The following is a 13,490-nucleotide window of genomic DNA, read 5'->3' on the forward strand; positions in this document are numbered from 1 at the left end:
AAAATATTTATACAAAGGATAAATATGCATGGTATATTTGAGGGTCAGGTAACAGCTTTAAAACTGTGGTTTTAAATGGGAAGCCTAACAAAGACAGTGAGGATTTTAAGTCTGTATGAGAAGTGGAAATCATGACCTGCTAAACGGATTTAAGACTGACCACCTCTCAGTGGCCTCTCTTCCTTTTTTCCTTTCATCTCTACCTTCCAAGCACTTCAAGAACTCACGCTATAGGAACCCCTGTACTTGCACTTAACAGATCACTAGGCGATCTTTAGAGGCATTCTGCTACTTAATCCTTAATCACAGTTCTGTTAGGGCCTTCCACCTGAGTTCATTCCCAGACTGCACCAGTTGTATGTGCACGAAAATCCTCTTCCCTTCACCTTGAAGATACTGACTGCATCACTTCATATTTCAAAGAGAACACAGCAATGTCCAATGATTGGAAAGGTCAGGAAAATAGAGAAATTTTCAAGGAGAGAGAAAGATTCAGACATCAAAATATTTATTCAAAGGCAAAAGAAAAATACTTTGCTATATAAAAGGACACAACGTTCTGTGGATTTTCCAACGTCTCCTGCTTGGGTCTGGCCCTTTGAGCTAACAAGGTTCCTCTCCAGCTGAGAGGAAGAGAAGCCTGAAGCCTTCAACTGAGATTTTAATTCAATTAGTGTCTTACCAATTTGATGCAGCAACCAAGGACCTATGGTGTCTGATTAATATGCTGATGCTAAGGCAAAAGAGTGAACAGAATGCCCATTTGGATAAGGCCTGGCAGCAAAGCGTGGCATTGCCATGGAAACTGCAGAAAGCCATTAATTAGCTATCAAATAAAATCATTGGAAAATTCTGGACCCTGGCATATCTGCCCCCTTCAAAGAGGAGGGCAAGAAGAGGTCATACTAACAGCAAGGCTCCCTTCAATGATTAAAATCGTAGTTGTACACATGTCACAAAGTGGAAGAATGATTGGGAAGTAAAACAAATGGACATAATGAAAGAAAAGAGGTTTGGGGATTATTCAAATCCAAGAATATAATTTTTAATGTTATAGTATCTTGTTGGGTTTCCTATGCTGATAAAGTTACCTCAATGACAAACATTTTCTCCTAGTTTCTGTTCTGTGGAAAGAAAGGGAGAATAATACAGATCCACTGCATGGTGATAAGTGATCAGGGGGAGGAATCATAGAGTCAGAGAGTGTGGAATGATTAACCCATAAAATAAAAGATAGTTTGTATAATGTTCACATTTTTAAAAATTAAAATTAAAAAACTAAAAAGGCAGAAAAGGAGAAAAAGAATTAAAATAGCTAGCTACATATACATAATAACAAAATTTACTACACATATAATCACAATAAACGTAATTGGACAAAGCTGGTGAGTAGAAAGACAGGTAGACTACACATAAGTTTTTAAAAATAAAGGGAAAGAAGGTTTCAAAATAAAAGGATAAAAATATGCTAGACAAATATTAACTAAAAAGATGTCACACTGGTAATAACAGTCAAAAAGACTTTAAGGCAATATACATTAATAGTATTAAAGTTCAATTTAGCAAAGAAAGTGAGACAAGTGTGGACACATACAACCATAAACTCAGAATGGGAAAGGGATCAATAAAGAACTATAAAATTTCAACCTTTAGAGATGAGGAATTATACCTAAAGTATTCTGCAAGTTTTCAACAATGACCATGATTACAGTCCCTCTCCATTATCACCAAGTGAAGGGTTGTGTAGCACAATCTATCCAAGAGAAGAATCAAGAAATAGCTTGATTACATATTAAACTAATAGGATATACAAACACACACATAATGTTCTTGATAGATATACACACATATGTAATATACTAAATAATATATAGTATCTGTACTATTATACACACACACATACACACACTATAGCATCTGATTATACTATATTATAATCTATATTTCTTATTAAGCCAACACCATCTTATATATGGGGATTTTTCCAATTGAAGATCAACTCAAATCCTTGGATGGTTTTAAGGAGCCCAGGTTGAGTGCAGAGCACTCTCTTCCTGGAAACTGAGTATTAGTGGTTCCTACCCCATCAACCTTAAGAACCTAAAAGGAACTCTTCTTTCTCTCCAAATCATTAACAGAGCTTGCAGTTACAAATAAGGTCACTCCTTGATTTTCTATATCAGATCTAATTGTAAGCATTTTGAATCAAGGCATATGGTACATGTTCTGTCCACTTCCGTTCAGAATCTGAATCAAGGCATATGGTACATGTTCTGTCCACTTCAGTTCAGAATCTTCATTCTTTCTCAATAGATTCGCAAATCGAGATGAATGGAAGGAAAAGAATGGCACAGATTTGAATTAATGGACAGGAAATCATCTCAAAAGTCAAAGAATTAATTTGAGGGGAATTATAGATCTCTGAGAAATGTGAAAGCTCTGGGCTTTTTCTCAGTAAAAATGTACCATCAGTTACATTTTTTTTTAAAGATTTTATTTATTTTATTTGACAGAGAGAGAGATCACAAGTAGGCAGAGAGGCAGGCAGAGACAGAGGGGGAAGCAGGCTACCTGCTGAGCAGAGAGCCCGATGCGGGGCTCGATCCCAGGACCCTGAGATCATGACCTGAGCCAAAGGCAGCGGCTTAATCCACTGAGCCACCCAGGCGCCCCACCATCAGTTACATTTTTGAATAATGTTTCATAGATCCCTTGATGACATTTCTTGGACATCTGGAAGACTACAAAACTTCATTAAGTACCTCAGATCTAGGTTAAACTTTCTATTTTACAAAATTTAAGCTTCAGCTTTTGGAGATGAGGAGTCATGCTCAAAGTGATTCTACAGGTTTGGAACACTTAGCATGAGTTTAGTTCCCTTTTCACTATCTCAAGTATATGTTGGCCTAGGATCACATATGAAGATAATGTAGCTTATACTGCAGAATCCTGCCCTTAGGGAAGGCAGTTGTTTGTTTGTTTGTTTTTAATTTTATTTATTTATCAGAGAGAGAGGGAGTAGCAAGCAGAGAGAGAAGCAGGCTCCCCACTGAGTAAGGAGCTCCATTCCAGGACCCTAGGATCATGACCTGAGCTAAAGGCTTATGCTTACCCACTCACTGAGCCACCCAAGTATCCCAGAAGAGAGGTTTGTTGTTTTAGTTTGTTTGTTTTTTTTAAGTTTTTATTGATTTATTTGAGAGAGAGAGAAGGAGAGGAAGTACAAGCAGGGGGAAGGGCAGAGCAAGAAGCAGACTTCCTGCTAAGCAGGGAACCCTAAGTGAGGCTCCACCTCAAGCCCCTGAGATCATGACCTGAGTCAAAGACAGACAATCACCTAACTGAGCCACCCAGGCACCTCAAGGAAGGCAGTTTTTTTATATAAAGAAACCTCTTGAGGAAAATGGCAGTTATGGTCACTTTAATAAAACCCAATATATACCAAATTCCAAATGTATTAAGTAGATATATTCTCCATAAGTACTAACTTAAAGAAAGAGGTCTCTGAGCTGGAAAGCAATGACTGTAGTTGAAGGATATCAGGGATGCTTTGATAAGTCTGACGTCATCAGAGAATAAAGAGTCTTGTCCACCGAACCTAGTACAGGGTACATGAAGAATCCAGAAGTCCGAGATCAAGGCACTGGCAGGATTGGTGTTGGTGAGAATCCAGTTCCTGGTTCACAGAAAGCTGTCACCCCACTGTGCTTTCATACAGCAGAAAGAGGCACAAGTGCTCCCTGGGGTCTTTTATGGGGGCATTGATCTCATTTATGAGAGCTTCATTCCCATGACCTAAGCACCTCCCTACCTCCTAATACCACTACCTCTGAAGTTAGAATTTCACATGGGAATTTGGGGGGGAACTGTAAAGGAGAACACAAAAATTTAGTCTGTAACAGTGTTAAATCAGCAAAAAGGAAAAAAAAAACAACCTCCATTAAATAACTTGAAATAAACAAATGAGCTTCATGAATCACAAATTGAGTTGCTCTCTAAGTATCTACCTCCATTCTTGAACTTCCGGGTTGGAAGGTGTCCTCAAATCTGCATTGACTCCACCAATTTTTCTAATATTTCCCTAAGAATGAATGAGAAGCCTCTCCACAATCAAGGTCTTACAGTGTTGAGAAAACCTCTAAACGGAGCTCTATACTCCATGAAGAAAATGACTGATAAAAAATTTAAATGAAAGCTTCAGAGCTAACGATAGGACAAAGGATGGACCCTGATGCTGCAGGAATAAATTTCAGTGTTGATGTCATCTGGGGTGGCTATAGTCTCTGTCAAGTGACCCCTGCAAGCCTTAACCAGGGACCAGCAATTGGTTTGACTTTGTCCCAGGCCTGTGCAAGTGAGGAAATTGTAATGTCTTATAAATTAGAGGATGATTATAAACACTGCCAAGGGATTGTTAATTATATGGTGTTAATTGTATAACACATAATTATAAATTAATAATAATGTCACCTGATCCTTTGTTGGTGTTCAACAGGATGCTGAGCTTAAACCCTGGGAACTGGGTTTTCCTGAATTATTAGGCACCAACAGAATGAGAATTAGAACTCAAATTTCCCAATTTCCAGATTAGTGATGAACCATTACATTCAATGTTATTGCTGACATGAGAATGTAACTGGCAGTGAGTGCTGTGGCTGAGAATACAGACCAGAAGACACGGAGCGGGAAAGAGTGATTAGAGCTCAGCCACTCACTACCTGTGCAACTTGACTGAGATATTTAACCTCTCTGCTTCCATTTCTTCTGTAAAAATGAGGTTCTTAATAGGTCCTTTCTAATAAGGTCGCTATGAGAATCAAGTATGTTTAAAGAGCCCACAAGAATGATTGGCATAGAGGATGCCTATCTATTTGGTACATAAGTGACATAAATAAAAATATAATTTAGATAGATATGCAAATTAATAATCTGCATAATGGCTAAAATCAATTGAGCTTATTTTACCAGCCAAGCACTAGAGTAAGAATTTGAAGACAGCTATCTCACTAAACTTCACAGCAAATCAATGAGGTGGATCCAATTTTCCCTTCCGTTTACATACGAAGAAACTGAGTCTCTGGAAGATGAGATAGCTTGTCTGTGGTCCCACAGCTAGTGATGGAATTATGATTCGTCATTGCCCACAAAGGCGCCTTCTAATTATGCCACCCAGTGTGCCTTGTAAATGCAAATAAATGGTTGAAGTTATCTATAAGAATAACCCAGACCTTAAAAGGTACCTGCTGCCACTCCTCTAAGGCAGAACTATTCAGTTTTTCCATGAGTCAGAGTCAAGGGTATCTAGATAGTGTTTAATGTACTGACTTGCGAAATCAGAGAGCCATAGGGGGCACCCAGGAGCAGTGAGCTGTCTAGAACAGATCTTCTATCTGCAAGGGCAAGGTCTGTCTCAGAGCCCAGAAGCATTTCTTACTCCTTCCCAAACACCTCAGAGATGCCTACTGGCTTCAGGTAGAGCCACCGCCTCTTTGAGCAAAGTACCTTTGACTTACACCTTGTTCTCTGGGAAAGCACAGTGTGGAGGGAATAAAATGAACACATGGTGAACAGGAGATGGAAAACTGTTGTCTGTTCCCCACGGCTATCATAAGAAGAGAAAGCCTTTGATCTGTAGCTGGGTCACTTCCCACATTTCAACATAGTGGGTGGAACTGGAACCGGTCTGATGCCAGGCTCCTGAAAACCCAATCCCAGGTCCATCCACCGTAGACTCACAAAACTAGGGGGAGCTCTAGGAGGAAAGGGAGGACGAGAGTGACTCCTAGAAACAGTGGGCAGAGCCCGTTGTTCGTGTTCAGGTTCCTGCTGTCACACTAGTTGCTCAATCTCTTTGCATCTCCCATCCTGGTATTGTCATCCTCGGCCATAACATGTAAATCAGTTCTCTTACAGTGCCACATGGACAGAAAGGTAGGATGAATAAACTCTATCAACTATTTATTGGGATGAGGGCTTCTAAATGTTCCAAAACAAAACCACAAGTCTTATCTCAAGCAGTGTTTATGGAAAGAAGACTATAAAAGCCTATTGCACCTTCTAACCTTGTAAGGTCAGCCAGGTCTTAGGAAATGGGATTTAGCATACATTTACAAAAAAAGGAAAAGAAGGCACATAAGGTTGGCTAAGCATCTACGATGTCCCAGTATTTAACATGTATCTGATTTACTCGTTTAGCACAAAATGCAGCAGTAAGAGGGAATGGTTAGCAGCATGAGCTCTAATGGCAGAAGAGGTTCAGTTCTTGGTTCCCTTTATGAACTCGGTGACCTTGGAAAGTTACTCAACCTCTTTGAACCTCAGTTTTTCCATCTGTCCTATGGGGAAAATACCAAGTCCCACTTCTTCAGGTTGGGTGAGAATGTTTCTTTTGCCCAATTTTTACTTTTACCTGAGTTAGTGCAGGTAAAGGCCTATCCAGAACTTCCTGATGCACAGGAAACACTCAGTAAAAGTTAGCTTTCAATTTTCCTTTGGGCCAGGCCTGGCTCAAGACTAGAACTTGAAATTAGAGCCTCATGATGTCCTTTGGGTTCCCCTGCTGCGTATGTGGCTCCTCTGGAATTGTCTGCCACACAGGAATTGGGTGGAGGACTTAGGTGAATCACTGACTTCCAAAAGTTCACAGGCAACTCACAGAAACACACATATTTAAAAGCCAAAATAGGGGCAGGGTGAGATCAGAGACGGTATTATTTTTAAATTATAAAAATAGAATCTGGGAAAAGGAGCGTGGAAGACCTAACTGGTAAAAGAAGTAATGAAGACTAGAAGCCCCAGACAACTATTCCCAGGGTTGTCCCTGACAAAGCCTGGTATTGCCTCACCCCATTTCTAGCCAAGCAGGGATGTTGCTTAGCAACTCACCCAGGAAAGGCAATGTGAGCTCTGAGCTGGTGCGTTTAGGGCAGACACTGCAGTCCTGAACAGGACCAAACTTTTGCTTTAAAACCCACCTCCAGCACAAGGGACACCTGCAAATTGAAAGCACCTGGGAGGAGAGTCTTCTGAGAGGTTAGGTTGAGCAGAAGGCAGGCATAGGAGGAAATACTCAGTTTAAATGAGTGGGGAAAAAACTATGGAGTGGATTTTCTTTTCTTTCTTTCAAATGGTGCAGAAATTTGATGTGCTATAAGAAAGAGTTGCCAAGGCAAGGACTTGGTGAGTCTGCTTCACTGAACGTTGACGTGGCAGTTGAGGCCAGCAGGACATGCCCAGTTCCGAGCTCATGTGGGCCACCTCTCTCAGCAGCTGCAGCCTCTTGATTACCACCTGCAAATTCTATCTCAGAGCAAGATCTGGAGAAAATATTGTCCTTACTCAGTAGAGATTGGAGGTGTTAGAGTTCAACTCTATATTCATTCCTTCAACAGATATTTTTTTTGAAGCTTGGCAGTTAGAAAGGAAGATAGGCTTTAATTTTTAAGTGTGATTCATGTTAAGGAGGGAAGTGTAAGATGCTATGGAATATACAGCCTGAACCCCTAATCTAGAATTGACAGAGAAGGGGGAAGGTCACAAAAAGAACCAGAAGCTGTGATGTCTAATAGGAGTCATAAACAATAAGTCAGAGTTCAACAAAGAGGGGAAAGGAAAATGGTTCCATATGGAGTAGCAGCTCATGCAATGGTCAAGTTCAGTGAGAGATAGGAAAGAAGAAGGGAGAGAGAGAGAGAGACAGAGGAAGAGGGAGTGAGAGAGAGAGAGAAGATATACGAGTATCATGTAGCTATATAAGGAAGAGTCTTGCAACTCGTATGAGAATTCAGGATTGTCTCCTAAGAGCAACTGGCCTCAGTTTACAGAATTCTAAGCATGGCAGCAGGTGATCAAATGTACGAGCATACAGTCAGCTCTTCTGCTATTCCACTCTATGCTCATATCCCAGTGCTTGGTTCCCTGGTCTAGTTCTGGTGTGGTCTTCTGCCTGATTTTCTGAAGAGACCCTGCTGCTGCTGCTGCTGCTGCTTCTGCTTCTGTTTCTTCTTCTTCTTCTTCTTCTTATTATTATTATTATTATTAATTTTTGTCCATATCACCACCCCTTCCCTAATGTATGGGGTCTTGCTCTTAAACCTGAGCTCAAGTGCCTCCTCTCCTTCTGATTTTGACTGTTTTATGACTCTTAGTCACCCTCCTGCCCCTTCTACCCCTCCTAGCCCTCCCTATATACCATTATGGTTGTCCCTGGTGCTGTTTGATTGGACGACTCCTATCGCCCTGCCAACACTAGGTAAAATCCACTGAGTGAGTCCTCTCCTCATTAACCTGAAGCAACTGTGTCTGAATCGACCAACTCCTTGCTAAGGAACTGATCCATTCCATAGAAAGTGTCTCATATTGAGTTCTGTTCATCTGAGTGATGATGCAAGGAATCCATCTGGCTCAGTAGCTTTAAAATAGTGGTGAAGGGCTCAAACGCTGGAGTCAACTTCCCTTGAGGGTGAACCCTGGCTTCTATCAAGACTTACCAGTGCGATCTTTGGTAAGTCAATTCATCTCTCTGAGCATGATTTCGTCATCCTTACATGAAGATATTCACATATACATGATGGGAGCTGTTATGAAGACTGAAAGAGATTATGGAGAGAAAAACCCTAGAATAGCACCTTGCACACAGTAGGAAGAAAATAAATATTCCTCTTCACTACTCCTCCAAAAGGGCATTGTCTACTTACATTTCTGATTTTGATCCTTACAATGCCTCTCTAAGATTGAAGGATTAAGGGAGATTACACATATAAAGCACCAGGTACATAATAAACACAAGATAAATATTAGCTATTATTATTAATTATCATTAATGAAGCAGAATATCCTCTCAGCGATTAACTATGCCTTATTTTCTGGAACACAGGCTCATAGTAAATGAGCAAGTCTTCACCACCCACCCTGACTGTCCTTTTTGTGTATTCACACATACCACCCACAAGAGGCAGCATGTGTCCTTTAAGGGCTCTTAATCTTTGCAAAAGGCCAGCATCTTCTTTGGTTTCAGAGGCCTTCCAACAAATCACTCCATCCAGGGAGGTTAACAGAATGGCTGCATTGCCCAACTCCATGGATACCACTCTCACCTTAGTCTAAAAAAATGGCATCTCATGCAGTAGTTGATAATGCTAATGACTGTTATATGCTGAATTGTGTCCCCTCAAATGCATATTTTGACATTCTAAGCCCTGCTACCTCAGAATGAGACTGCATTTGGAAACAGAACCTAAAATGAGGCTGGTATGGTGAGCCCTAATCCAATCTGATTGGGGTCTTTATAAGAAGAAATTTGGGAACACAAAGAGACATCAATGATGTGTGATCACAGAGAAAACAGCTTTTGAAAGCAAAGCAAGAAATTGGCCATCTTGGGGTGCCTGGGTGACTCAGTGGGTTAAAGACTCTGCCTTCAGCTCAGGTCATGATCTCAGGGTCCTGGAATTGAGCCCTGCATCGGGCTTTCTGCTCAGTGGCGAGCCTGCTTCTTCCTCTCTCCCTCTCTGCCTGCCTCTCTGCCTGCTTGTGATCTCTGTCAAATAAATAAATAAAATCTTGGAAAAAAGAAAGAAAGAAAGAAAGTGGCCATCTGCTGATCAAGGAAAGAGGCCTCAGAAGAAACCAAATCCACCAACACCTTGATCTGGGACTTCTAGCCTCCAAAACTGTGAAAATTCCTGTTGCTTAAGCTGCCTTGTCTGTAGCAAACACAGTCCCCATCAAAAAATCAGTCTGCAGTGACTGTGGAGGTAGGAGAGAATGAGAAGAGAAAATTGTTTCATTGGGAGATGCTATGGTGGTTTGGATTTCCTGAGATGAGACTTCACCTTGCTTCCCCATGGGGAACTGGATCTTTGATGCAATGGCCGTGCCTAGACGTCTTGGAGAATGGACACACAGTGTGTGGCCTTGAGGAAGCTATCCAGGACCCCTTGTGAAGACCCTGAGTTCTTCTGAGTGACTTCAGTATGAACCTCTGGATAAGAAGTAAGCAGAAGTCCTCCACGGCATCTCCAGATACCAGTTGCAAGGTAGTGGTCAGTAGAGACCAGAGACCAGATCTCTGCCTCATCTTCCTGGGACAATAAGTGTACAGAATGAATGCAGTATTCAAAAGAGGATTGGAGGGAACTTCATTAATGAGTGTGATGGTCATCCTGGTAATGAAGATGGTAAAAACTCAGAAATATATAATTTAAGAAGAAAGAAATAGAACATTTCTAGCATCTGTAATGTTATAGAATAAACTAATATCCATTATATCTAAATAGGCAGAATAGCTATGAAGTCACAGTTTTAGAATCAGGGGCATTTTTATCTTGATTTCTGTGGCATCCCTAGTACTAGCACAGCACATGGCACCACTTGTGTGCTCAGTATTGGTTGAATGAAAAGATGCACTACGCATGTGTTATTTACTTTATTGCAGAGCTGCAGAAAGACTTTGAGCAGTAAAAGCGACCTGGCCAAGGTTATTTAGTGACCATTTGTCTTTGGGAGACACAAGGTGTCCTAGTCAGTTTGGGCTTTTAAAACAAAATATCTTAAAATCAACACCTAAAATAGCATTTATTTCTCACAGTTCTAGAGGTCAAGAAGTCCAAGATCAACATATCAGTGATTCAGTTCCTGGTGAAGTCCTTCTTGGATTATAGAGAGCTTCTTGTGTCTTCATGTGGAAGAAAGTGAGAACTCTAGACTCTTCTTATTTTTATAAGAACACTAATCCCATTTTGGGGCCTCCACTTCATGATCTCATCTAAATCTAATTACCTTTCAAAGGCCTCAGTTCTAAACACCATCACTACATTGAGTTAGGCACGGTTTCAAGATTTGAATTAGGGTAAGGGGCACATACACATTCCATCTACCATACAAGGAAAGAATGAAAACAGCTACTTACATTCCAGTGGTCTTCTCAAAACCTATGTAGGTATTTAACATTCTTTCTCCAGAAGCATCTGGTTCAGGATTCTGCCTGGGCCATGCCAATGGATGGGCAGAATGATCTAGTATGACAAATCCTCTTTCCCTCTGTCCCCTTGTGAAAGGAATTTGCCATCCTCTGTGATCATCAAGCTGGCAACATCAGTCTGGGATGTTCGTTAATGACACTGACCTCAATCTGTCATGTTGCAAGGAACCCTTCACAGCAGCTAAGATTTGCTGCCATATAGGGCTTTATTGTACATGGAATTCTCCAATAAGCTGATTAAAAATATTTTTGAAGCCTTGATGTGTACTTTTCAGACATCTGATAAGAAGCAAAATGAATGGACACATGCTGAGTGTAGAACGCAGGAATCCTGCTGAATTAGAAGATGCTCTCACTTGAATCATGGCACATTTCTCAAGGTTGACAGAGCAAAGGTCTGGAATGATAATACCCTCATTTAAACCTTTCCTTGATTCTTTTTTTTTTTTCTTTTTAAAAGTAAACAGTTTATTGCAACTAAGAAGGCAACAACAAGAACAATAAAAAATGAAAACAACAACGACAAAAAACTTCACCCATTTCTTCCATTCCCAGCTCCCTACCTCTGGCAACCACTAATCTGTTGCCAGAGGTAGGGAGTTGGGAATGGAAGTTGGGAATGTCTGTGTTTGGTTTTTGGTTGCTGAGTTGTTTGTTGTTGTTGTTGTGGGTTTTTTTTTCTGTTTTTGTTTGTGTGTGTGTTGAGGAGTCTACATATTAGAGAGATTATATATATATACAGTATCTGCCCTTCTCTGTCTGCCTGAGTTCACTTAGTATAATGCCCTGAAGGTCCATTCACGTTGTCACAAATGGCAAGATTTCACTCTTTTCTGTGAATGAAAAATATTCCTCTGTGTGCGTGTATGTGTGTGTGTGTCTATATATATCACAGTTTCTTTATTTGTTCATCCGTAGACGGACACTTAGGTTGTTAGCACACCTTGGCTATTTTGAATAATGCTGCAGTGAGCATGAGGTACATGTGTCTTTTTGAGTAAGTGTTTCTTCTTTAGATAAACACCCCAGAAGTAGAATCGATGAATCATGTGATAGTTCCATTTTTAGCTTTTTGAGGAACCTCAATCCTATTTTCCTGTAGTGGCTGAACCTACTTATATTCCCACCAACAGTATACAAGGGGTCCCTTTTTTCCACATCCTTGCTATCATTTGTTATTTCCTGTCTTTTTGATACTGGCCATTTTAACAGGTGTGAGGTGGGATCTCATCATGGTTTTTTGATTTGCATTTCCTGATGACGAGTGATGTTGAGCACCTTTTCATGTATCCAGTGGCCATCTGTGTGTCTTCTTTGGAAAAAATATTCAGATCTTTTGCCGATTTTGTAATAAGATTATTCACTTTTTGGTATTAAGTTGTATGAGCTCTTTATATATCTTGAATATAAACCCTTTATCAGAAATACAATTTGCCAATATTTTGTCCTAATTAGGAGGTTGCTTTTTCATTTTTTGTTAATCATTTCCTTTGCTGTGTGGAATTTTTTAGTACAATGTAGTCTCACTTATTTATTTTTGTTTTTGCTGCTTTAGCTTTTGGTGTCACATTAAAAAAATCCTTGCCAAGCTCTATGCCAAGGAGTTTACCACCTATGTTTTCTACTAGAAGTTTCATGGGGGATTTCAGGTCTTACAAGTCTTCAATCCATTTTGAGTTAATTTTTGTGGATGGCATTAGATAGTGGTTGAGTAGCATTCTTTTGCATGAAGGCATCTGGTTTTCACAACACCATTTTTGAAGAGATTGTTCTTTACCCAATGTATATTCTTGGCTTTTTTTGTTGTAAATTAATCTAAATTAATCTGGGTTTATTTCTGGGCTCTCTATTCTGTTCCATTGATCAGTGTGTTTATTTTCATGCCAATATCATACTATTTCAATTATTATAACTTCATAATATAGTTTGAAATCAGAGTGTGATACCTCCAGCTTTGTTCTTTCTCAAGACTGCTTTGGCTATTCAGGTTTTTTGTGGCTCTGTATAAATTATAGGATTATTTGTTCAATTATTTTTGAAAAATACCATTGGAATTTTGATAGAGATGACATTGAATCTGTAGATTGCTTTGGATAGTGTGGACAATTTAACAATATTTGCTCTTCTAATCCATGAGCTCGGAGTATCTTTCCATTTATTTGTGTCTTCTTTAATTTCTTTCATTAATGTATTATAGTTTTCAATATACAGGTCTTTCACCTCCTTGATCAAATTTATTCCTAGGTATTTTATTATTTTTTATGCGATTGTAAATGGAATTGTTTTCTTCATTTCTTTTTCTGATAGTTCATTGTTAGTCTATAGAAGTACAACAGAGTTTTGTGTATTGATTCTGTATCCTAAACTTTACTAAATTTGTTTACTAATTCTAATAACTATTTGGTGAAGTCTTCAGGGTTTTCTATATATAATATTGTGTTATCTGCAAATAGTCATCATTCTACTTCTTTTCCAATTTGTATGACTTTTATTTCTTTTTCTTGCCTAA

Source organism: Mustela nigripes, chromosome 9 (genome assembly GCF_022355385.1).
Source record: "Mustela nigripes isolate SB6536 chromosome 9, MUSNIG.SB6536, whole genome shotgun sequence".
NCBI classification, from domain to species: Eukaryota; Metazoa; Chordata; class Mammalia; order Carnivora; family Mustelidae; genus Mustela; species Mustela nigripes.